The 25,046-nt window shown below is 37.2% G+C and overlaps 1 protein-coding gene and 1 long non-coding RNA gene across 11 annotated transcripts in view; both read right to left on the bottom strand.

Annotated features, from left to right (window-relative positions):
- Window positions 1-25,046, bottom strand: part of PKHD1 (PKHD1 ciliary IPT domain containing fibrocystin/polyductin) — a 448,592-nt gene that overhangs the window by 338,010 nt on the left and 85,536 nt on the right. The gene's annotated exons all lie outside the window — the stretch shown is intronic.
- Window positions 3,018-20,821, bottom strand: LOC306665870. The gene is made up of 3 exons (XR_013765128.1): window positions 4,697-20,821; window positions 3,230-4,203; window positions 3,018-3,149 (listed from the first exon to the last, which is right to left on the bottom strand). It is a non-coding gene; the product is annotated as an uncharacterized lncRNA (long non-coding RNA).

Raw genomic sequence — 25,046 nt, 5'->3', positions numbered from 1 at the left:
TTCAAATGGCCCCATTTCAAACCTCCCCCAGGTGACATTCTCAGGCCCTTGCCTGCACTCTGTTCCTACAGCCTTTGTGCTCCATAGTTATTTCAATGCTTTACCTTGCTAGTTTCTGAGTTTTCCAAGGTCAGAGATGACATGTAATCAACTGGGCATTGCCAATCACTGGCACAATACTTGGCACATAGCAGGAACTTACCCAATAATTAGATCAAATTAACATAGTCGGCCAGTCTTATGACTACGTGGAACAGGAGCAACAGTGAGTTTCAGTAACTCCTAAAAGGCTTTCTCTTCCTTGGGATACTATAATTTCTTTGTCCTCTGTTAAAATTATTTAATGTTTTTTAAAGGACTATAAAAGAAAATCCATTCAGGCGTAGCAAACTGCTGTCACTGGGTCTGCCAGCAGAACGCCTCCAGATCTGCTTCAATAAATTGATAGCACTTATTTGTAATTTGCAGCCCCTATTTGCATGCAGCTAATTAATGTGTTAGAGTCCATAAAATTGATTTTTCTCTTAAGTTAAATATTTCAACCATAATGTTGTTAGTGTATCAATTAATGAAATTTTACTAAATTCAACCAATAAACATTTATTGGGCCAGGTACTATGCCAGACCCCAAGGACAAAATGATAAATGACACAATTCCCTGTTCTCAGGAAGCTCACTGTTGAGAAGAGACCAACAGGCAAACCAATCACCGCAAACAGGTTTGTTTCTTTTCTTCGAAGGACAAAATCTAGATGTTTATAGAAGAAAGTAGAGAAGAATAAAAACTAAAAGGTAGTATTTTTAAGAATGCCTCCAAGATCCTACTCACAAAAATACCTAAAATATATTTAAAGCTTTCCAAAGAAACACACAAACTTTTAATATTCTCAACAGTACAGTCTGCTCAATATGATCCCAAAATTAATAAAAGATTTATCTTTGAGTCAAATATCATTGAAATCTATGAAAAATATCTGAATGTAGTTCATTTAAACAAAGTAACCAGATTCCTTTTGATATCAAGGTAATGGACTGTTCACAATTAATGGCTTTTAGTAGTACAGCAGCGTTTATCCAAATCAGTCAGCTTCTTGAAATCTAAACAAATTGTTGGGCTAGGATAAAATTCCCTCCTCTTAGTTAAAAAAATGGAAAAAGAAGTCACAGTTTCATAACCTCCATTTGAGACCAATGCTTGCCCCCTAGAGGAAAGTGTTATAAGCCTCAGAAGGAATCTCTGCTACAACAGGATTCCTGATACCCTACATACTGTTCCCAGTACATTCTCCCTCTACCCTGATTAGAATCACACAAAAATCTTGATTCAACCCAACCTTAAATTCCTCAAAAGCACTGTAGCTACAGAGAGGCTCCAAACCATCTACTCAGGAAACAATCACCTCTAAGGTATTTGCCCTGATTCCTTGAACCACCCATACCACATGCCAAAGTCCAGATGTTGCAGAGTGCCTTTCAGACAGAGAGCACAGTAAAGTTTGCTGTTTAGAAAATTCCATCTAAAAAGGGATGCCATGTTGATGTCAAATTTGAAATTGGTAGCTCAATCATTAATTAGTTAATCACGGTATTTAACACAGCAGTGGGGTTCAGTCATAGTGACAACTGCAAAAGTAAATTTAGACCAGGTTCAAAGAAACTTTTTTTTTTCATTTAATTTTCCAGGTAACCACAGTGGTGAGAAGTGACCATGTTACAAATAATGGAGATAGTTTTCAGACTAGTATTTTAGTTTGAAACATCATTAGTGTGTGTAAACGGAATCTCCTTTTACATTTGTATTCAGACAGGGCTGGCAAATGGCATCTGAGCACATAATCATATCACAGTGTGTTTCTCTCAAAAGCTGAACCTTCTGCCTTAACACTTTCACAGACTCCTCCAGGCCTGCTTCAAACACACAACACATTCCTCCTAAAACTCAAAGAAAAGTCGCAACACCTTTGTAATAGGCCTATTTCCCAAGGGAGGGGGGTGGATAAAAGGACAAGGCAAATTAAGGGAAATGTGGAATATAAACTTGAAACCTACTGTCAATAAAACCAAAAATAAACTTGAAGCGGAGGTGAAGAAAGTAGGGACATGAGGAGGGAGGGAGGAAAAGCAATGTTAAATGGTCATCTTTCTTCTCATTTTATTTGAGGAAGTTAAGTTTGCACAGCTCCTTACAAGCTGTCTTTGGCTAAAATCACTATTAATGAGCTTTGACATTTGAAATTTAACCGAGCATGAGCTAACAGCTTCTAGCAGTGCACCACCCATGAAGTCAACTGGAAATATTTTGCTAGGGCCTAACAGTGTGTTTATTGAAAAGACACAGCTTTCAAGAGAAAGTGTTTATAGCAACCACTTTACCTGCTATCCCTGTTCTGTGATGTCTGTGTGGTTCCAGGGTTTGGGGGGTCCTCTTAACTCTTTCTAGTCACTGTTCTAATTGTTTTCAAGCCTAGGAAGAAAACATTAATGAAGTTCTTTGCTCTACAGCAACCTGGATTATATGGGAAGGTCTAAAACTCTAAGTTATGACAAAAAGACTAACCACAAGGCAAAATGAAGCAAGATCACAGAGACTTCAGCCCCAGCTGTTGCTCAAGATGAAAATACTTATGCTTTATTGGTAATGCCATTGAAATTATCCAGAAGAAAACAGTGATTAGATCAAGGAAGCTGGGGAAATGGCATGGATTCTTGCTAGCTAAAATTCCAGTTCTTTGAATGAAAGCGAATCCATTATTAACTAAGTGGTTTCCCCAAGAGGCAGGCCTAGAGGGGAGCTCTATGCTTTACTCCTTAACAAAGAAGGCTTGAGGCATTCTGACTTATTTGAGAAAGAAAGAAAACAGAGGGAATGAGCTTCAAATACAAGGATACTTACAAGAGCCTGCTCTGACACACATTTACATGTTGTCAGTTTTCACCCGTATGATGTCATGAGACAAGGGGAGCCATCGTTCTGAACTTCATGGCACAGTCCTATAAGCACCGTTCCATGTGCAGTGATCCTGTGTACAGTGTCTTGACCTTGAACACTCCTGGATGCCAATATCAGTATGAAATTCAGAGCCACTATCCTTTCCCTGAAGCCAGTATTCTGTTGGAGAAGGTAGGAGTATCCGTTGCCAGAGGCATTTCTGGACCAAGTAAAAGTAAAAGCAGAAATTATAGCCTAATCTGGGATGCCTCCAAGGAACGGAAAGGAAATCTCACTTACAAAGAAAAGGAAGTTCAGGATCTGTGAACTGGAAATAACACAGAATCTCCAGGTTTTCATTCACCAAACCAAGATTGAGCCACCTTTCCAACACAAAGGAGAAAAGGCCCCCAGGGGTTGCCAAATCAACAAAAATGACTCAGAGTCATACATAGAGGAGAAAAAAGGGGAAAGCAGGAAGTTGGACTCCCTCCAAAGATATTTTTGTTATTACTGGATATTCTTCCCATACAAATAACAAGAACCATTGGCTTATAACTTCTTTTAAGATACCAAATAAAATATTTAAATGGTCCTTTATTGTCACATGCCATATGACCTCCAAATTATCTCCAAAAGCTATACGAGTAGTATCCTTTCAAAAATAGCTTACAGTAACCATTCATGAATCAGAGCAGGGCTGAGGCTGGGGCTGGGGCTGGGCCTGGGACTCAGGGGTAGAATGACTGCCTGGCATGCGTGAGGCCCTGGGTTTGATCCTCAGAACCATATTTAAATAAATAAATAAATAAGATAAAGATATTGTGTCCATCTACAACTTTAAAATTTTTTTAAAAATGAATCAGAGTGTATTTTAGTTTCTAATTAACAAATAGCACAGATCACATCAACTATTTTTAATCAGCATATTTCTGACTATAAAAGTGAGATAGTGAAATAAAATTTAATGAAATAAATACAAAGAATTTTACTTGGGAAACATGTATACCTATAACTACCTTTTAAGTTAGAAATAAAAAACAAAAATGTAAGTAATTGCATTTAGTTCCGGTATTATGGAAATATCATATTGGGTCATTCATCCAGGGCCTTGCACATGCTAAGCAAGTGCTCTACTACTGAGCTACACTACACTCCCAGCTATATTAGGCCTTGCTGGTGGAGAGCAACAAAGCCAATCTTTTAGTCAGTCATGAGGATGACTAGTGAGCAATGCGGGGAGGGGAATACGTCACAGCATTCATACAGGAAACCTTATTTAGGATCAGTTTTTTTCTTGTTGATAATTATATCACTAATTTGTTTTATTTAATTATTTTAAAATTTTTCATTTTTTAAAAATGTATTTTACCATATACTTCAGGTTTATCCTTTGATTCCTCTCACTTATGTTGATCACTTTCTCTAATTTTTTCTAATGCATTGTCTGTACATATTTATCTAAATATTATGTAAATGTATCATAAATTTCTAAAATTATTCAGTTTCAGATAAAATATTTTAAATATGTAGTCTGATTTCTTTCTCAGCTGATAATTGGTTTTCACATTTCTTATTTATGTTCTGAAAAAAGTGTATATAAGATATTAAGTTTGGAATTTATTGAACTACCTTTGTTTTTAAGCCCAAATAAAATTCCATATTGTTCTATATTCTAAATTTTTTTATAATTTTATGAAAATAATGTTAACACTTTATGAAAGGATATAAACTCTGTACCTCCTTATTAAAAAAAAAAAAGGAAACCTTATGCATGCCTTCAGAAAGTGTCTTTCAAGGCAGCACTCAGTCTTTTTACTCTTATTCTGCATATATATTTTTTAAATGTTCTTATTTTGTCAGCTTGTGAAGGACCAATTAGAAGGAAGTAGGGGCTGTTGACAGTACCCAGACATGAGGCTTGCCGTCCAATAGCACAGAAAGGAATGAAGTCTGTCAATACAGTCCTAGATCATTTAGTGAGGAACCCTTTCTGGCACTTTCAGTGCTACGACTTAGGGTAAAAGTATTATTTTCACCTTTTTTTTCCTGTGATGCTAAGGATAGAACCTAGGTCCTTGTCCATGCCAGCAGGTGCTCTACCACTGAACTTCATCCCCAGCCCCAAGTATTACTTTTAAAAGGCAAATTAACTGAGGTTGATACTGATCATCCAGAAGCATGAATTTTTGATACCACTACCTCTAATCAGTTAACAGGGCAGAAAAAAACTTCACTATGTTTTCGGAGATAATATCCAAAATAAACGAGGTTTAATATTTTAAGGGAAATTTTTCAGTTACCTAGAAAATTCACTCCTGAAGCATTTCTGGTTCCCCAAAGAAAACAGGAAATTGAGATATTATAAAACATTAAAACTGGCAAAATGCTTGACATCATCAGGAGTTTTGTCCAGAAATGAAATTTGGAAATGCCACTCATACAACAAATAGAGGTGCAGTACCCTTTAATAACCAGGCACAGTACTGGGTGCCTGGAGTGCCCCTGAGACACATATATAATTTAGCAGAAAAAAAGTAAAGAACAGGAACTAAGCATGGTAGTAGGCACAGATGACACGAGGGCATCAGGATAGGGCACCAGCCAGCAAGGCTGAGGATTCCTTGGAGACCTGGGGACAAGACGTGTGCATGGCAGGTCTCAGAATCTGACTGCTTTGTCACCCACTCAGATCCTACTATTTTGGTAGTACATTAAATAGATGTATGTAGATTTGAAAAATATCAATATGAAAACCAGAACAACGATAGCACTCAGGTATGAAGGCAGGCTGCCAAAATGAAAACAGCAACAATAATGATAAGCACTGATTGGACACTAGTAGAAGCCAGGCACCACATTAAACCTTTCACTTCTATAACCTGCTACACCCCACAACTCTATAAGGATCCAACTGGCTTTATTTGCAAATGAGAAAAGTGAGACTTGTAGGAACAGAGTAACACACCCGAAGACAAAACCCTGGAAAGAGGTGAAGCCAGGGCTCTGCTTTCAGACACGTGTAGCCATGTCCTTAAGCAATATCAAAACTAGCATCAATAATAGGAAAGTTTTCACAAATCTGAAATGATGAGAAAATGCACCCTCAGAAAAAGAAAGATGATCAAATTAGACTAAATCTCCAATAAGAAGGTGTATACAGTTTGCTCCTGTCACGGGAGATAAGTTCTTTTTCTTTAGATTTTTTGTTCTGAAGATGTGGACTTTCAGTATTTCTCTGATCCCACAGAAGACTTTCAAGTTCCCAAATCTTTGCATTTGTTTTATTTTGCCAATTGAAGAAAACAGGCCCTGAAGACAGCAACACAAACTCAAACCCTAACTTCACCCTATACTCACTGTGTGGCCACTGGTGGTCACCTGGATTCCTCTAAGCTCAACCCTTTATTCATAAAATGCAGATTTTTCCAAGGGTTCTTGTACTGAGTTAATTAATGTCTGTGAAAACTAACTCAGAGCCTCACACATAACAAGTGCTTAATATCATTGCTCACTCCTTCCCTTAAACAACAACAAAAAGAAAATAATAAATTTCTTAAGATTTATTAGCTTTGGCATCACCATTTATGCAAAATAAAATGAAATCAGCAATGAAAGCAAAATCAGCTTCCTTGGGGAATGAAAATGTCCTGCCTTGACTATAATAGGAATGGACTTCCTGGTATAAACAAATGTTCATGAATGGTACGCTGAAGATCTATGTATTTGTTATATCTGATTTACATATTGATAAAAGAGACAGATTCTTTTTTGTTTATTTTTTATTTTAAACTTTACAAAATAAACTTTAATTTTAAATTTTGTGTCTTAAACCTTTTCATGATATAAAAGTACACAGCATATATTGTTTTACATTGCCAACTAGAAACTAGTAGAAGTGCAAAAACTACATGCTATATATTCATCATTTATCCTTACAATTTCATTCTCCTATCTTGCTCCCACTTTAAATAATCCTAAGGAAACTTCTAAGAATTACTGTTTAATTTTTGTACTATGCAAACCCTACATCACACTGTTCTAGGCAGGCATTTTGGCCATGTGACAGTTAACCCAATATAACTACCATATACCACTGTAGTCCACACTGATGTAAGCATTTTGGCTTGAGTAGTGCTTTAGTACTTTCAGATGGTTTTCACACCTGAAGACCTATTTAAACTTTAAAATCACTGCAGGAAGCTATTGTTAAGCACTGTTGTCACCACATACATGAGGAGAAATTTATGGTTCTGAGAAATTAATTCCAGGATCCAATACTTAGGAAGTATTGGCAGGGACTAAAATTCACATCTTCCAGCCTCAAGCCTCGTGCTCTTTCTGCTACTATGAAGCCTTTCAAGGGGAAGGGATGCTGAAGGTGACTTTGCACAGCACTGACCAGTGAGAACAATGTCACAGGGCCAGGGAGTCACATTGCTAAAATCCTATGGCTTCAGAAAAGGAATCTGCTGAAAAAAATTTTATTTATTTATTTTTTTTACTCTTCACAGAGTTGCTTTTGAAGACCAATGCTTTCTTCTTTTCCCCCACATTTTTTGTTGGTGCATTATAGTTGTGCATAATGCTGGGATTTGTTACCTATTCATACATGTACGATAACGATATAAATTGGCCAATATTACTCTCCAGCACTTACCTCCTCCCACACCACCTCCCATCACTGGGTTCCTTTCCTCTACTGATTTCCCATTGATTTTCATGAAATCCTCCCCCCCTCTCTTTTTTTTTTCTTTATCCTCTCTAGTTTCCACATATGAGAAAAAAAATATGACCTTTGGAATTTGACTTATTTCACTTAACATAATGGGAGGACCAATTCATAACAGTAGAATTCTTCTCAAAAGAGACTATGCATACTATGGATCCACTTCAGCCTATAGCCCAACATTTTACCTTCTACAAAAACTCTGTGAGTCAGGGTAGGGGACACCTAAATTTTCCTAGATCAAATAAATGGAAAATTCAACTAATTAAAGCTGTACTCTTTTAGATAAAAATACTACTTCAGCTCTCCCTATTTCCTTTTTACTCTGTAAAACTTGTTTCAAAACTAAAAGGAGCCAATTAAAGTTCCTATTACAATGAAATAGAAATTCTGTTGGTTCAGCAATACCCAGCAAAAAGGAATTTTATTCCTGCCCTTTCGGAAGTATATATAGGTGCATATGAAAAACACCGTGCACTTGGGCACACCTGTGGGGTGTGTGTGTGGGGTGTGTGTGTGTGTGTGTGTGTGTGTGTGTGTGTGTATGCATGCGGGGAGGAAGACAGGAATTGTTGAAGAACTGAGTTTGCATATTCACCACAAATAAATTATTGATGGCATACTAGAAAGACATATTTTCCATTACCTGGAGGAATTTTAGTTTTGCTTCCCCCCCCCCCTTCATTCTTGAATCACTATTATCTTACAGGAAGAGAGGGGGCTCACTAAGGCCTTTCGTTTCATCTCTTCTAGAGATTTACAGAAAAGACTTAACAATCCCAATCAGATCATTACAAAAGTTCAAGAGGAAAATAATCTATAACTATGTCTGCTAACACACCCAACCCCTGCTGAAAGAGAACTTGCTTTTTAAAATAAGAAGGAAGGAAGGGAGGATAGGAGAGAGGGAGGGAAGAAGGAGAGAAGAAAGAAGGGAAGAGAGAGGGAGGGGAAAAGGAGGAAGGAAGACAGAGGAAAAAGTGAGAGAGGAACAGCAATTTCCCTTATCCCACCCATGCACCTAGCAGCCGCTTTTATTGTTATTTATTTATTCCCTCCCTTTTTGAGCCAGATCCTTTTTTCTCATTTAGTCCGACAGAGATTGTCCTCCTGGAGTGACCTTTTATTCTTTCCTTTTCCTTCACCCCTCCAGGCTATTGCCCTCGTGCCAGTAACTAGATAACACACTCTATCAAAGATTTTTTTAAAAAATCATTGGGAAGGCACTAGGGCTGATAGTGGCATCAATCCTAGCCTGACACGGGCTGGGGTCAACCATTTATCTCCTCCATAGCCTGTGGTTACTGCAGCGGCCATCTTGACTAGCTACATCTTAACAACCTTGTGCAGATGTTGCCTCTCCCAGCACTGATAATATCTGCTCCCGAGTCCTTTTGCTTTTCTTGTTTGGCATATTTCTTTGTTTCCTTCCTGTAGACATCTTTTCATACTAACTCAGGATAGGAATGAGTGAAGCCCCTCCCCTCTTTCAGAGGCTTCCCATATTTCAGGGTCAGAGAAACAGTTAAGGGCTATAAAAAGAATCTTTTTATGTAAAAACTGACAAAATAAAATAGAAACTCTATTGTTACTTAGTAAATACAAGGATGTCCTTGCAGTTAAAGTGAACCCACACAGCGTTGCTCTTATTTCACTAGATGTGATATTTTATCTAAATATTCCTTTTGATTTAACTCAAATTTATTTTCTATTCTACCCCACCTTTCCCACCTCATCTTCTCCCTACCCATGACATGCCATTCATTCACTATCGTTTTTAGTTACTTATTCATTAGGCCGCATTATGGCTAAGAGAAGGTGTAATGTTAGGCAGACTGTATTTCAAATTCCCAGCTCCAACACAAGAGGCTATTGAGGCTTTGGACGTGTGTTTAGTTTTTGAAGCATTCATTTCCCTATCTGCCAAATGGAGCTACCAATATCTAATCCACAGTGCTGTGAAAATAATGTAGAAAAAATACTTATACGCCATACGCTTGTTACATACAATTGTTTAATGTATTATAACTACTATCTTTTGCCTTAAAGTTAATGAAAATCTGCTTTGGCAATAGAATTCAGTGGGCTACCATGTATAAACTATCCCTGATACAAAAATGATCTGCAAAGTTACGGCTAAAACTTTACTTATTTGGATCTCTAAGAAATCTGTTTTAAAACTCAAATATAGCACAGAGGTTCTAAATCTTATTAATTTAAATCTTTAAAAGGAGCAGAATGGAAGAGAGAAACATAAAAGTAAGAGAAAATGAAAGGGGATTATAGTAAAACTTCATTTATAGATGTATTTTGCTCTGATTTTTCATCTAAATTGTGGATGCATCGTCTTCTATAAATTCAAATAAATACTTTACTATGAGATCCCCAGATCAAAATTTGTCATTATCCTTAAGATTCTCCTTAGCAGAGTCCCCTTTACGAAGAACAACAAACTCTATAAAATAGTTCATATTTAAACATCCTTTTAAAAAGGTAAAGAAATCAGCTGCTGAAGATGGGTGATAGGTGTGTGGAGTTCATTATACTATTCTACTTTTTATATTTCAAACTGTCCATTTAAAATGTTAAATAATGGGCTGGGGATGTAGCTCAGTGGTACAGTACTTGCCTAGCATGCACAGGGACCTGGATTTGATCCTTAGCACCACAAACATGAATGAATGAATAAATAAGAAAAAATAATCCCCAATAAGTGTATTGCCTTAAATAGGCCAATTGTGATGTACCTGCACTTGCTTCACTTGAGATAGCTCTGTAAAGAAAAGGGTCAATTTCTCAGGATGCTGTAAATAAAGGTTTCTTAAGAAAGAACAAAATATCTTTAGAATAGTCTTGCTGGATTTTATGGATAGTTACATAGTCATAGACATAGAAATAAATATATCACCCCCATCATTGCTAGCATTAAACTTAGAATTCTTCCAAATTTCAATGTACAGAGAATGTCTTTTAATTATTTCACCAAATTATATTTCTTCATCTGATGCCTGTAGACACTGAAATCAAGAACTGCCATCTCCACAGTCTCTAGCTTATGGGTTGCAGGATAAAGATGCCAGGGAAGTCTAACAACTTGAGATACTGCCAACCAACATATTCTTAGCCAGGGACAAAGCAACTGGATGCTGAAATTATGGAGGAGAATTTTTCTTTTCTTTTTTCTTTTTCTCTTTCAATGATCTCTTGTTAAATCTTCTACTCTAAGCATGTGCCTTTTTAATAACATGGCAAGTGGTTTTTAAATTTTTTCTTGCATTAAACCAATGAAATAACATTGTGAAGAAGGCAAAGTGTTAGGAAGAGGGAAGTTGGAATTATGGGGCAATATATTGACAATCATCTAAACATCAGGAAACATCTGTATCTTCCATACCAGTACCTCTCATCCCTTTTTTACAAGAAGCATTGTCTCATTCCCCTCAAAATTAAAACATGCAAACTTAAACCAAGCATCCTGGAACTACAGATCTGGTCACCCATTCCATTACCATGAGGGTACTTACAAGGCTTTCTCTATACTGCAAAATAAGAATTTCTACTAAATATTACTCACTTTATCAAGACTTATTAAAATAGTTCAGGAATATACCCTGAAAATCACCAGTGTAAAGCTTATCTGCATCTTTGCAACCTGCAGAAAGCTCCAGAGAGCAAATGGCAAAACTATTCTGGTTTTGGACACCACAATGTCTTCATTTGAAGTAGAAAAGATTTCAAAGTAAAACCATCCTGGGAATAATTTGTTTATTTGATCAGAGTATGATCCTTTTTTTTTTTTTTTTTTTTCCCTCAATGTCTACAGTTTCAGTAAGTTTCATGGTAAAACTGATTTCAATGTAGACAACATATTTTTTTAAGATGGGGTCCTGCTATGTCACCCAGGCTGGTCTCAAATTCATGGGATCAAGTATTCCTCCAGCTTCAGTCTCAAACAGATGGAACCATATAGGCGCACATGAGGACAAATTTTAATTATGTTTGTTCAGGTATTCATTCAACAAAACTTTGTCTGCTGTTACAGTAGTTCCAGAGAAGATGTAAATATGAGGCCCCAACAACACTCTCTCTCTTTCACTCACACACACACACACACACACACACACACCACAACACACACACACGCTCCACTTAACAATTGTTAGAGCATAAGGGTAGAGGAGGCAGAAATTCTAACTGGAAGAGTCCAGAAAACAAGTGGGAGGACAATGCCCACAAACAGGCAGAAGCAGGCAGGAACTCTGGTGAATGAGTGCCCAGAACTAGATCCACGCTCACAGTTATGACTGGTGTTCAGAAGGTAAGTTTTAATATATTCACAGTTTCCCACTACCCAGTGATCTACTTCCACAAATTTTGTATCATATTTTATTTATTTATCTTGCATAATGTTACAAAGAGAACAGGTTTTCTTCCTCCTTTTTTGAAATTTTTTCAAAATAAAATTAGCAGTAGTGGTATAGGTTCTAAAATTATTCTATCTCCACTTGACGTTTAGCAGTTGTGTGTCTTGAAACAAGATGCAAACCATCTCTGATCATGTAAAGAAGAGTAATCATTTCACAGCTTTCTTTTGATTATTAAATGTGTAGTTCAGATAAAGTGCTTCACACAATTCTGACAAGGGGTCAGCATGCAATTAATGCTACCTCTTTCTATTACTCTTAATACTAGCAGAACATTTTTACAATAAAATACAGAATCTATTTCTGTCATGGACATCACACCTGGTATTGAATATTCTATTGTGTTTTTCCTTCTATTTTCCTCAATCTTCCCCAAGCAGCAATTATATATTTGGTTGTTTCATTTTAATGTTTGAACACTAGTCATTTATCCAAGTAAAGTTATGAATTCTGTGTGCAGGAGAGATGCAGCAAAAGAATGCAGAATCATCTTCTAAACCTAGAGATCCCTGGATTAGGTGGACATGGTATGAAGATGACTTTGAATGCTGGACAGTTCTCTCTATTGCCTCACAATTTCCTTGTCAAGAAACCACCAGAATAGGAAAGTTTGAGGCAATTTTACCAAGACTCTTGTGTTCTCAAGACTCCCCTTGGGTGGGGCACTGAAAACCTCACTGAGCGGCAGGGAGACTCTAACTGTGGCCCAAATTTCATGCCCCAGGATTTGTGGCAGAGTGAGGCTTTCTTCCAGGAGCAGTGCATTATTAGCGTATCAGAAATATTAATAAATTCCTATCTCAAATGTGCAGAAACCTCACACAAAGAGAGAAGCAAGCTCATCTTCTGGCTGCCTGTTACAGCTCTGGTTTAAGAAGGTACAACCTTCAGTACAGCTGGTTCAAGGGTCCTGGTTCAAACCTTCAGTTCCTGTCCCCATTAAAATGTAAAACCAGAGTCAACCCATCACAGAGTGGCACCAGAGGATTGCAATTTCATCCAGCATGATTTTTATTAGCCTTGCAATTTCTTAATGGGCTCCCCTGAGGGCTGGCTGGTAGAATCCTCCACTACCAGTTTGGATTTGCTACAGGCAGTGTAATAAACATGGCATCTGCCCCGTGACAATTGTCATCACATCTGACCAGGGTGCAGAAGGCAGAGCTAAAGGTTAACAAAACCACTGCTCAAGTGGCAGGGAGGTGAGTGGGGTGAAGTTTGGAAATTGTAATCAGAAGGCAAAGGCTGCTCACCGTGGTTCTTCCAGCCTAGCCAGAGCTCTCAGGAGCTAAGCAAGCAGCTCACCGCTTCCTGCAATCAGCATCTTTTATACATCTCATCAGTGTCACTGTTCCTGACATCTCATTATGCACTAGAGGTAGAAGTGGACAGGTATGGAACATTCGAACTTTTACTTTTCTTATTATTTCCATGGAGCACCATGAAGCTCGGAGTTAATTAAGTCCTGTGGGACAGACAATCAGTGTCTTTTTTGCTAGGTTAAATTATATTATATACAGATGCAAAAAAAAAAAAACCCTCAGCTCTTTCCTGGTTAATAGAGTAAGTTAGAAAAGTGATGATTCCAAACTGGAAGATGAAGTTGATCGCTCCTTAGCATACAAGGTGTCTAATGAAGTCATATGACAAATCCCCAGGGACTGCTTTCCTCAGAGGATCTCTAAGCTCTTTTAAAAACACTTTTAAAGAACTCCTTGTCTCCACTGTGAGAAAAAGCCAATCCTCTACTATAGAGAGAAAAATTCACTCAAAAAGGCTGGAGTATAAACCTGTTTCAGATTTATAAAATCCAAGACAGGAGGAAACACCTTCAGAGGCAACACAGAAGCAGACCATGAAAGTGGAAAGGTACCTATGAAGGAACTAGTCCAACATTTCCCAAAGTGTTTCACAGAAAGTCAGTAGGCATAGCACAGAAGAAAAATAAATAAGATTCTTATGATCAAATAAGTTTGGGAAATACTGGGTTAAGAGAGTAAAACTACCTTTCTGTAGAACTCTCCAAGTTTTTAATGTGTTATTGGACAGGGTGACTTGCAGAGTGAAATTCATTCTGCAGGCTCTCAGTCTCACTTAACCACAGAAGGCTTATCTTCTACAGGACATCCTACATTACTAATTGACTAATTGCCTAAGCATTTGCATCAGCAAATGTGGACTCGTCCAATTCCTCTCTACAGATGCGGGGACTGAGATTTTCCCTGAAGCCTTGCCTACAAACCACACAGACGAAGGAATCCAAGGCTGGGAGGGAGGACTCAGATCACCTGCTCTCAGAGCTCTCTACCCGGCTGTCTCTCTGGGTATCTCAGCAGGAATCTCAAGCACCCTTGTGCTCTATGCTGTCCCTCATTCAGAGGGTCACTGGGTTCTCCACATTGCCTCCAAGACATTCGTCCTCCTCCCTCTCTTGCCCATAGCTTGAAGAGCCTGTCTCCTGATGTCCTCGCCACTGCTGGCAGCAGAGCCTTTCACGTACCTACACCTGAGCACACGAGGCCAGCTCCACCTGTGTGAGGACTAGCCTGGCCTCAGGCTGTTGTTCAGCAAGACTAGCATTCTGACTCTAACATGGTTTCGAAGGGACATTCTATGACCAAAGTGTTGGCTACAAAACTTATAAAGCCTCTGTGTGGCCTGCAATTCCTTCTGGATTAAATCTACACTGATGACCACTCATGTTTTCCTGCATTTGTTTCCAGTTACTCCCATCCTGAAGGTATTCTTTCAAAACTTGTTCTCCAGGTGATTATGATTACTTCTCTGTGAAGTACTTTTCCCACCTCTGGGACTCTGTAACTAGTTACCAGTATACCTTTGTTCCTCATTTCCTCTCATCTGAATCCTAATAATGCTTTTAGGTCCAGGTTTCAATGCTACACTTAAGAAAGTTAATTTTTTCAGTCAGAGGATTTCTTTGTCTTTGCTGATTTTCCACACTGAAATACAAATGTTATCACATTGTCACCTTTTGCTTACAGTATAGTTATCAAGTTTTTATGAATCTCCTACTGAAAATTACATTCAACAAGGTAAGGTAGGGGTTTATCTTATTCCTCTGTAGAGTTGCTACAACCCTCCAGTGTCCAAAAGATTGGACTAGTTCTAGATTTTGAGTACATCATTTTATCCAAGCCCCTTATAATTTCATAGTCTTTGTCTGTTTAAAAAATTTTTGAAAATCCCATAGAATGGCTAATACAGTGACTAGAACACTCTGAGGCACCTGTAAATAATATGTGAAGATCTTAAATGATTATTTCACTTTCCTGCCACAGGAGAACCACACCCTTCTGCTGGTCATATTGTTCCATTTCTTCCATGTCTTAGTAAATTCATCAGACAGTGTCCTTTAAACTTATGCAAATGGGTGCCAGGCAGAAAACAGAAACAAAATACATTTGCTTCTGCTTGACTGTGCATGTTCTCCCCTCTGGGAAGGGAGAGAAGCTAAATGGCAATGTTTTCAGGTAGCTAGTACTACAGCCATGAGCCCCAATAGCCAAGGCCCTTGTCTTTAAGATTAATCCATGAAAGGGCCTTGATCAGTTGAATTTGTCTACTGCAATCTGTATAAACAGGTATTCATTACACAGGGAGGCTGGGAGACTTAATTAATATTTGTGACGTATTTGGAAGGAACCATTATGGGAGGCAAACACTAGAACAGGTCCATTTCTTTCCTTAGATTGCTCTTTTCTTCATTATTAGAGAATGAGTTTATCTTGCATAGAATAGAAGGATGAACCATCCCCATTGGAAGCTGATACATCATAAAAATAACTATTGTCATTTTGAATAAGGAAAATGGATCACAAAAGAAACACAAAATTGTTTTTGAGGTCCTGCAGGTTTCTGAAAAAAAGTGTTTTATATGCTCATTATGCTTTCTCAGTTGCTTGTTTGTGTTTTAGTCAGTTTATTCATTCCTGTGACTGAAAGACTTAACAAGAACAATGGAGAGGATATATTTTGGCTCACAGTTTCAGAGGTTCTGACCATAGTTGACTGATTCCATATTTCTGGGCCCAAGGTGAGGCAGAACAGAACATCATGGCGGAAGGAAGGATGTGGCAGAGGAACTCAGTTCAAGACGTATCACCAGAAAGCAGAGAAAGTACTCTGCTCACCAGTGACAAAATATACACCCCAAAGGCACACACAAACCCATATACATACCTTCTCTAACCACACCTTACCAGCCAACAGTTATTACCACCCAATTCATATTCATATCAGTGAGTTAAGTTACTGATTAGGTTATAATTCTCACAATCTAATCATACCACCTCTGAATGTTCTTGCATTATCTCACACATGAGCTTTTGGGGGATACCACATATCTAAACCATAATAGTTTGTCAAAAGCAAACACTCCCACTGAGTTCTAAGGAAGGTTTACCAAACTCTCCTTTTCTGACTCCTTTATACAGAACAGGGACATTGTTTCAATCTCTGTCAAAATTCCATTCAATGACCTGCCTGCAGTTCTCAAAAAGAAGCCATGAGGACCAAAGAAAGAGACTTTCTTGTAAATCTGTAGAGACAAAAGCTAGGTCACTCTGCCAAGCATTATCCCACTTCCCAATTGCCTCTCTCCAGCTTTGCGCTTATCAATAGCCTCAAGATTTTCTCAGGCATCACAGTTCCCATTATCTTACCCAAATGTTTGGGGTGAGATTAAGTCCATTCTAAGGTCCATTCATTAGCCAATCCAATCAATAAAGCCCTTGCCCTGAGCACAGGGCTGTGTGGTCAAGCAACTTGATTTGAACCAATGTCTCACTAGGAGACATTTGTTAGGGTCCAGGAAAGAAACTTCCTCCTTCTGAGACTGTGCCTATGAAAGACCCTTTGGTTCCTATATGATGTGAATAGGAAAGCAAACTGCCCTGGGGACTACTGGTAAACCACCTTGTGGCCACATAGAAGCATGCTCAGGTTGAGTCTGACATTATGAAAGGCAGGTCAGAGACATGATCTGCTGCACCACACCATTCCTAGGACTTTTCTATCCTGTGAGCTGGTTCAATCTCACCATTTAAGCTGATTTGAGTCATTTCTCCCTGTCATGGAAGTCTCCATAATAATATTTTTATCATAATTATTAATGCATATTAATTATACAGATTAGTAGGATTCACTGTGACATTTTTATATTCTTCTTTTCTCCTTTGTTCTCCCCCCATCATAATAAGATTTTTGAAAAGAAAAATTTAAAGAGAGAAATGAGAGAGCATGAGTAATGGAAACATATATATAGATTATAAAGCACTATGGATGTGGATGTGGGCCATAGATATAGACACAAGCTTCCTTTGAACAAATTTTATTGATGCATAATATTCTGAAGTATTTCTTAGAAAGAAATAAACAGAAACTTAGCACAGGCAGAAATGCCAGGAAGAGTCATGTCTCCCCGTAAACTCCCACTTGCAACAACATTGCAAAAAAGTGATTAATTTCTCAGCACTGTAAAAGTCCACAGAGAATCTTCAGGGCATAGGGACCAAAGTACCAATGAAAGGGGAGGAGAGGGAGAATCCAAAGGAGGAAAGAAGCTGAACATCATCAAACACACATCCATTTTTCCTACACTAAATCCACGTAAGTCCATAATTCCTGCCTAATGGTTCCATTTCATAGTCTATTTGTCATATTTGCCAGCAAGATTGTAAATCAGGTTATGATTCCACGTAGACTCGTAAAAAAACATTTAAAGACACCATGTGGAACACAGTGAGTCCGCCTCAGCACCTCAGAGCCACATGTGAGAGATGGCATGTCTGGTCAACACTGGCTAGATTGTGCGTAGTAACAAAAAGTTCCATATCTTCAATGGCACATGTAAAAAGATTTTATTTTTTGTTCATACAATGTCCACAAGTTTGTTCTGTCCACTACATATGGGTGCAACTCTCTGGCACAGAACATATATGTTGACATGTATTCAGTCCACAGTCAGAACTAGTCAACCTGGCAAATCAAAAAAGCTGATCCTCAGAAATGCAATGCTTCTTTCCACATTCTTAGCAAGTCACATGGCACCACCAAGTTTCAAAAGCTTGAGCAAGTGCAGTGCTTCCTCATTCTCAAAATAGAGGAAACCATATACTGGAGATGACTATCAGAGAGTGAAAAACTGAAAGTTGCTATGCATTCTCTTAGGTGAAAGGGAGGAGTATGGAAAATTAGTTAAATATGCATTGATTTGAGGAAGTTGCCAGCACTTATCTGGAAGCAAGGAAACATCAAAGTGATTCCTTCTGTTTTCTTCTGCATCTCCCTTGTTTAGTGATCATCATACCTTAGAAAGGCCAGATGTTCTTTTGGAAAACCTATAGGATCCAGACATACCTTTCTTGTTTTATGTTGTTATTCCTATTTTTTCAAACATGTATGAACTCTTTAAGAGCAATTTATTTCCTTATTAAACTGCTACTTCTATACCTTCTTTTCTTCCTATTTTAGCAAGGACACATTTCCTTCTTTCTAATGGAACTGAAAACATCTTTTATGGTATATTTTATGGAAAAGATTCCCTCATCCACACATCCTTCCTCTGATTTGCATTTGTGTTTGCTCCATAGAGAAAGGAAACCAGAGAGTCACTTGTACCTTGGGGAAAACCCAAGTTCTCCAAATTCATTGAATTGTTGGGGTCACACATTCCTCAACATGTCTGCACAAGCCAACCATCAGCCCACTTTAGCTGAGGTCAACAAAGAATCCAGAGGAGGTCCTGACTGATCCTCCTGCCAGTGACTAAAACAATCTATGAATACATCAGAAGGACTGTAGCTAAATAGCCTTCAGAGAAATAAGGCACATGCCCCTTTGACTGATATTAGTGCAATTACCTCACAGCTGCAATGCACCAGAAGGAAAGAACAGAAAGTCCAAAAATCATATAGAAAAGCCTGGAACAACAATTTTATAGTGTCAATGACAAGTTAACATCTACTTAAAGAAATGATAATACCATTTAAATAATCTCTATCTCTGAGTAAAGCTTTTGCCAGAAATCAGCTCAATAGTTTTTAATTCCACTCAATACCCCTGCTTCTCTTCCTCTGATTCTCCTTCTCTTCTCCTTTAAAGTAATCTCCTGAGAGACAAGAGTTCTTTTTCTCTGAGCTGATTTTTAATTTGATGGAGTCAGTTTCCATAACTCTCTCAATATTTGAGTAGCCAAATTCTCCTTCATCCAAAATGAAATGTCCTTCCTTTTACTCTTTCTAAAATTTCTTCACTGTCCAGGCTCCAACAGCTCTGCAGCTATCTGGTCAAACCTTCCTATTGTTTTCCATAAAAATATACATTTTAGAAGCAGTCACCATGGCTATTTAAAGAAAGGGCAGACTTCAGCCCAGTGATACTAACAGCAAGGTCCTTAGAGGGGAAAATCTGTGATTGATCCAACAAGATTTAAGGGAAAACCACTAAGAAGACACCCATTTTCTCCAGATTTACTAACTGCCTTTTATATCTCTAGACTAATGATTATTTCCTCTTGTGAATAGACATGCTATAGGCATTGGATGCAAAATTAATATATCACTACTTTTGACAAATAAGAGTTTAAAACGTCTACTAAGGAGCCACATATCCAAACACTAACAAAACTCACGTCATTCCTTCAACACAAATACACATGCACATGCACCAACACCATCATCATCGCCACATCACACAACAAGCAGAAAGATACATACTTTCTGAAACCTACTCAACTGCTATCTGAGAGCCTTTGTACCTGGGAAGGGTCCTACTCATAGCTGAGTACTTTAAACTTTCTATCAGACTTCAGAAGATATGATTTACTACAATGTCCTTAAACAATATACCTGTGAAAAAGTTTTTTCCCTCACGTGAAAAGTTAAGTGTGCTGATAATATAACACATTCACATATCACAGTTTGCACAAGCTGTTATGAAGTCTTTACACATAATTCTTCTATGACACAGACCTGGAAACTAAGATGTCAGATTTCAAAAATTAGTTACCCAATCATTCTATGAGTTAACCAATAAACTAATTTGGATACTTCTAGTTCTTCATTCCTCAAGCCTTATCTCCTCTGTAGGATCCAAAGAACCCTCACAGGGACCATTCTAATACCCAAAGCAGTTTCATTGCATTCATTCCTATCTGCAAGTTAGCTAAAGTTTCATATTTTGAAAGGCTCATTATATTCCCACAGTTAATCCCATAAATGAACTCATGTATTCCTGCATGGTATCAGGTTTCACTGAGAACATTCCACCCAGTTTTTATTTAGACCAAGATGACTTCAATTTATGAATCTGTACTTTGGAAAGAAATTGTCATGTCATGTCCCACCTGGGGCTGCCCTCTTCCCGTCATTACTAAGGTCATTTTCACAGAGCTCATAAAACTCTGTTTTCCACTAAGGTCAGAACTGTGACTTTAGGGTAAATATTAAGCATAATTTACCTGAGATGACTCAAACTCCTGTACAGTGATGTAATTATCACTCAGTGACATTATAGTAACCAGAAATGATAAGGACTTCTTTGGCCAAAATATGATGAGTGACAACTGAAGCCACAGCCTCATTCACTGTGAACACACCTTGATATGATAGGAATAGGCTGATGTCATAAATTCGTTTAATACAAAGAGGGACATAGTTAACTTGTTCAGTTGAATTAAAGACAGTATTCAGATTAAATATTACCTGAATTTCCTCTTTCTTTTTTAAAAAAGAGCAAAGTCTTAGATTCAAGCAAGTGGCAAAACCTCTTTCACAGAGTAAGCTCTGGTTACGACAACATCATGATAAATTAAGACTTATTTTTAATTATTATTTATATTTTCAATTAAAAATGTACAAAATAAAGTTACATTGCTGGTCTTGTAAGAGCTATACAATTTTCCTAAATGCATACCTATAACTGTGGCAGTTCGCCTATTTAAAAATTTAAAATTCTGTTCATTTGTTACCTTTAAGACCACCTCAGATTTAAAGGTTACCTTATTGCACATTTAAAGTGTATCATAACATAACAGTGTGGCAGTTAATAAAACTCTATATTTTTTCTTCTGAAAAAAAAAGACAAACTATAACACTGTAACCTCGTATAGCAATGTGCAAAGCACTCACAAATTTATGATCTCTCTCATTTGTAGAACTGCATTAAGGATTTAACAAACAACTATATCTGACACATTCTGGCACATTACCTATGGATGAGGCACTATGCTAAGTCTCTCCATATATTACTTAATTGCTATTATACTATGAGGTAGAATTAGCAGATTCAGGGAAATTAAGGAATAGTTATATAACTATTTCTTAAACTCCCAAAGTTATATAACAAACAGAAGAATGAGCATCAAATAAATCTAGGCTTACCCTAGAGTCCACATTCATAACTACTATATCATAATAACTCTGTTGGACTTAGATTCCTCTGGCTACTATAGGTTGATCTGACCTGTCTTTCTCCTTCAAAAGGTGGTCATCAGGTAGTACCAATCAATCCAAAAATGAAGTGAGTTGCCACAGTCATAGACAGAGACAGTGCTAGAATCAGAAACCAGGCCCCAGCAGTCCCATTTACTGTGTGTCTAATTTGTCTCTGCTGCCTGCTTAATCATCCTAAGAAGGTAAGTAGGGCCCTTTCAGATGTGAAATGTCAGCCTTCTCGACCCTTCTCCCCTTATGGTAGATAACTGTCATACCTTAGGACCCCCATTTCACAAAGGAAATACAAGCAAAAGGAACTCAGATTCCTTGGAGTCAGCTGGAGAACTGTCAAGTCCCTATAGCTTGTGCCCCTGATCTAACAGCTAGCCCTGCTTTCCACAGCACCTCTGTGCACAAAACCCCAAAGCTGCCTACTAAATGAAGGAGAGAAGGAGAGAAGAGAGGGAAAAGAAAACAGAAAAGAAAAAAAGGATAAAAGAAAGAAGAGAAGAAAAGCCAAGAGGAAACCACAGGGAAAAAAAGAAAAGGAAATAAAATTTAAGAGGGGAAATTTGTTTCTGGATTTCATTAATAGGAGAAGTGAAATTGATTAGGGAATGGAAAGCATTTTCAAGTTAATTTCTAAATAGGTGTATACATTATAAAGAAAAGGTGATATTTGTTACTTCACTGGATTGCATGAATTTTTTAGAAGACTCCCCTTAAACAAAAATTAGGGATTAAATTAAGCAATATGGCTTTCTTTTTTTTTAATCAGTATCAAGTACAAATATATGTCTTCATCCAGTCATTCACCAAAGAGAGATCAAAGAGGAATCCTACATGAATTCCACCCTCAGATTAGTGTCTAGTTGGGAGTTAAGATAGTTAAATGAATAAATGTAATTTAAATGTATAAAAAGACAAATTCCACAAGATGAATATGATAAGGTACTATGGAATTTCCCAAGAGAAAAATTCTTCAATTGTAAAGAAATAAAAGTCTTCCTGGGGGAAGCATTAAAGAATATAAATGAATTTTGAAACATAAATACTTTGAAAAAAATGATGGTGATTTAACCAACCAAACATTAGAGCTATCTAAACAGCTATTCTGTAATCACCAGAAGAATGGACAGGATGAGAGACCCACAGAGACTTGATCTTGTCCAATCAATAACACACTTAAAAACCACAACTTTATTCAAAGTATTTTCAACTTAAGAAAACTATCTAAATGATAACAAGCTTGGGCATGAGGAAGGTGCTGCCCGACCACAATACCTAGATAGGCATCCTTCCTTCCCTGTCCTACTTGTGATCTAGCTCAGTTCTCTGTAAGTCCTTGCCACCCACTTACTCCTTGACCCCAGAAGGCCTAGTTTTCCTCCCCACCACTACTGTACCACAGTCCCATAGGTCACAAAGAACAGGACCTCATCAAAATGCCTTCTGAGGCCTCTCAACACGTGTACAGGAAGCTCTCCCCTTGCTTGGGTTCTGATGCCACCTCAGATGTACCCCATTTGTGTATGATAAATCAAAATGCAGTCTGTAAAGAATTAAAAACCAAATAAATAATTAAATTAAAAAGATATTATATATATATATATAGAGAGAGAGAGAGAAAGAGAGTGAGAGATACTGTTTTGTATGACAAAGAATTGGGAGTAAGATAAAGTAGATCACTTATTAGTGTGGGAGGAAAAATTTGGATTTAATAATGAATCTTATATGTTTAATTTGATCATTAACTAAGAATTCAAGGATTTTTTACAATTATTATTAGTTCATTATATAGACGAACAGATACATACTTACAAACGTATATACATACATAATATTGGGATTCATTTTGACATAATTATATAAGCATGGAATACAATTAAACAATGGGCTTTTTGGAACAACAACAGTACTGCAGTTATTTTTCAATAATCAGATCATTCAAATCCAAGAATTTCTAAAAGTAGTAAAAGGTAGATATTGATTTTCAAGGACAATTTGAAATATATTCATGGAAAAAATCTAAAATAGCTTGAATATGGTTTAAAAGTATTAAAACATAAAAGAAGTGAGATCACTAGGAATTTATAAGAGTTCACTAAGAAAACTATGCAAATTAATATAATTTGCCATTTCATTATAATAAATTTGAATATTTAAAAGGAGAAAATAATAAAATCAATTCCATTCAAAAAAAAAAAGAGCTTTCAAACACTTTCATCAGGAGAACCCTTCTTTCATATGAGATCTTGCCTAGAAAATCAATTACTAAAGCTATCACTATAGCTGTATAAGAAGACTTGAAATCAGGCAGTGTAAGTCCTCCTGTTTTGATCTTCCTTTGCAAGGTGGTTTTGGTTATTCTGGATTATTGTATTTCCAAATTTTTCAAAATTCGGCCTCTATTCTTAAAAAGGGGTTTTATTGGAATTTCTTTCACTCTAAATATTAATTTGGGAGAACTGACACCTTAACATTATTAAGAATACCAGTAATGATTCTCTTTATGTTTCTTCTCATTTGAATTGAGCTCCTTTCATCTGTGAGTTTGTAGACTCCACCAAATTTAGAAAATTGTTGCCATTATTTCCTTAAATAGTTTTCAATCCCTCCTTCCTCCCCTTTCCTTCTAAAGTCCCAGCTACACAAATATTAAACTGCTTAACATTGTCCAAAGATAACTGTCCATTTTTCCCTCGTAGGTCTTTCTGTTCTTCAATTTGAATAGCTTTAATGTGCCATCTTCAATGTCACTGATCTTTCCTTCTGCAAGGTCCACTTTAAAATTAAGCCTATCTGCTGAATTTTTCATTACAGATATAAATTCAGTTCTATAATTTTCACTAATTCTTTAACATAGTTTCAATTTCCTTGGTAAGATACCTTATAACTTCACCTATTATATCTTTCTTTTTAAAACATTCAATATGTTTATCATAACTGTTTTACAGTTTTTATCCAGAAAATTCCAACATTCTGTTATCCATATGCATAGGTATGTTTTAGTTGCTTTATTTTTACTTATGTATGTGGGACTTCAAGGATGCTTTGTTCCTCAAAGTGTGGATTTTGTTGTCTTAATTTAGATTGTTGGGCTTTGCTAGTAGACAATTTACTGGAAGAAGAGTTTAATTCTGTCAATCCCAGCTTTCAGGGCCCATTTGGGTGAGTTTACAGTAACTTTAAGGCTAGTTTACCCCTGTTCTGAAAATATGGCCTTTCTGTGGTTTCAACTCAATGCTGTAATATTGAATGAGGTCTCTCTACTCTAACTGATCATCACTTGAAATTCTCCAAGAACAATGTTATTCTAGTACTTTGGAATTTGGGTTCACTTCAAGCATCTCAGTATCTATTCCCTGCTAAACGTCACAGAGTTGCATTCACTATGTCATTGCTTAACTATTTGACCAAAGACTCAAGGGACTCCCATGCAGATTTCTAGAGCTCCTTCTCTGCATACCTCCCTCCTTTCTATCAACTTGCCCTGCAAATCCCACCAA

This window comes from Sciurus vulgaris (genome assembly GCF_902686455.1).
Source record: "Sciurus vulgaris genome assembly, chromosome: 7".
Classification (NCBI taxonomy): Eukaryota; Metazoa; Chordata; class Mammalia; order Rodentia; family Sciuridae; genus Sciurus; species Sciurus vulgaris.
Note: the sequence above shows the minus strand (reverse complement) of the source record. Positions and strands in the feature narration are given on the sequence as shown.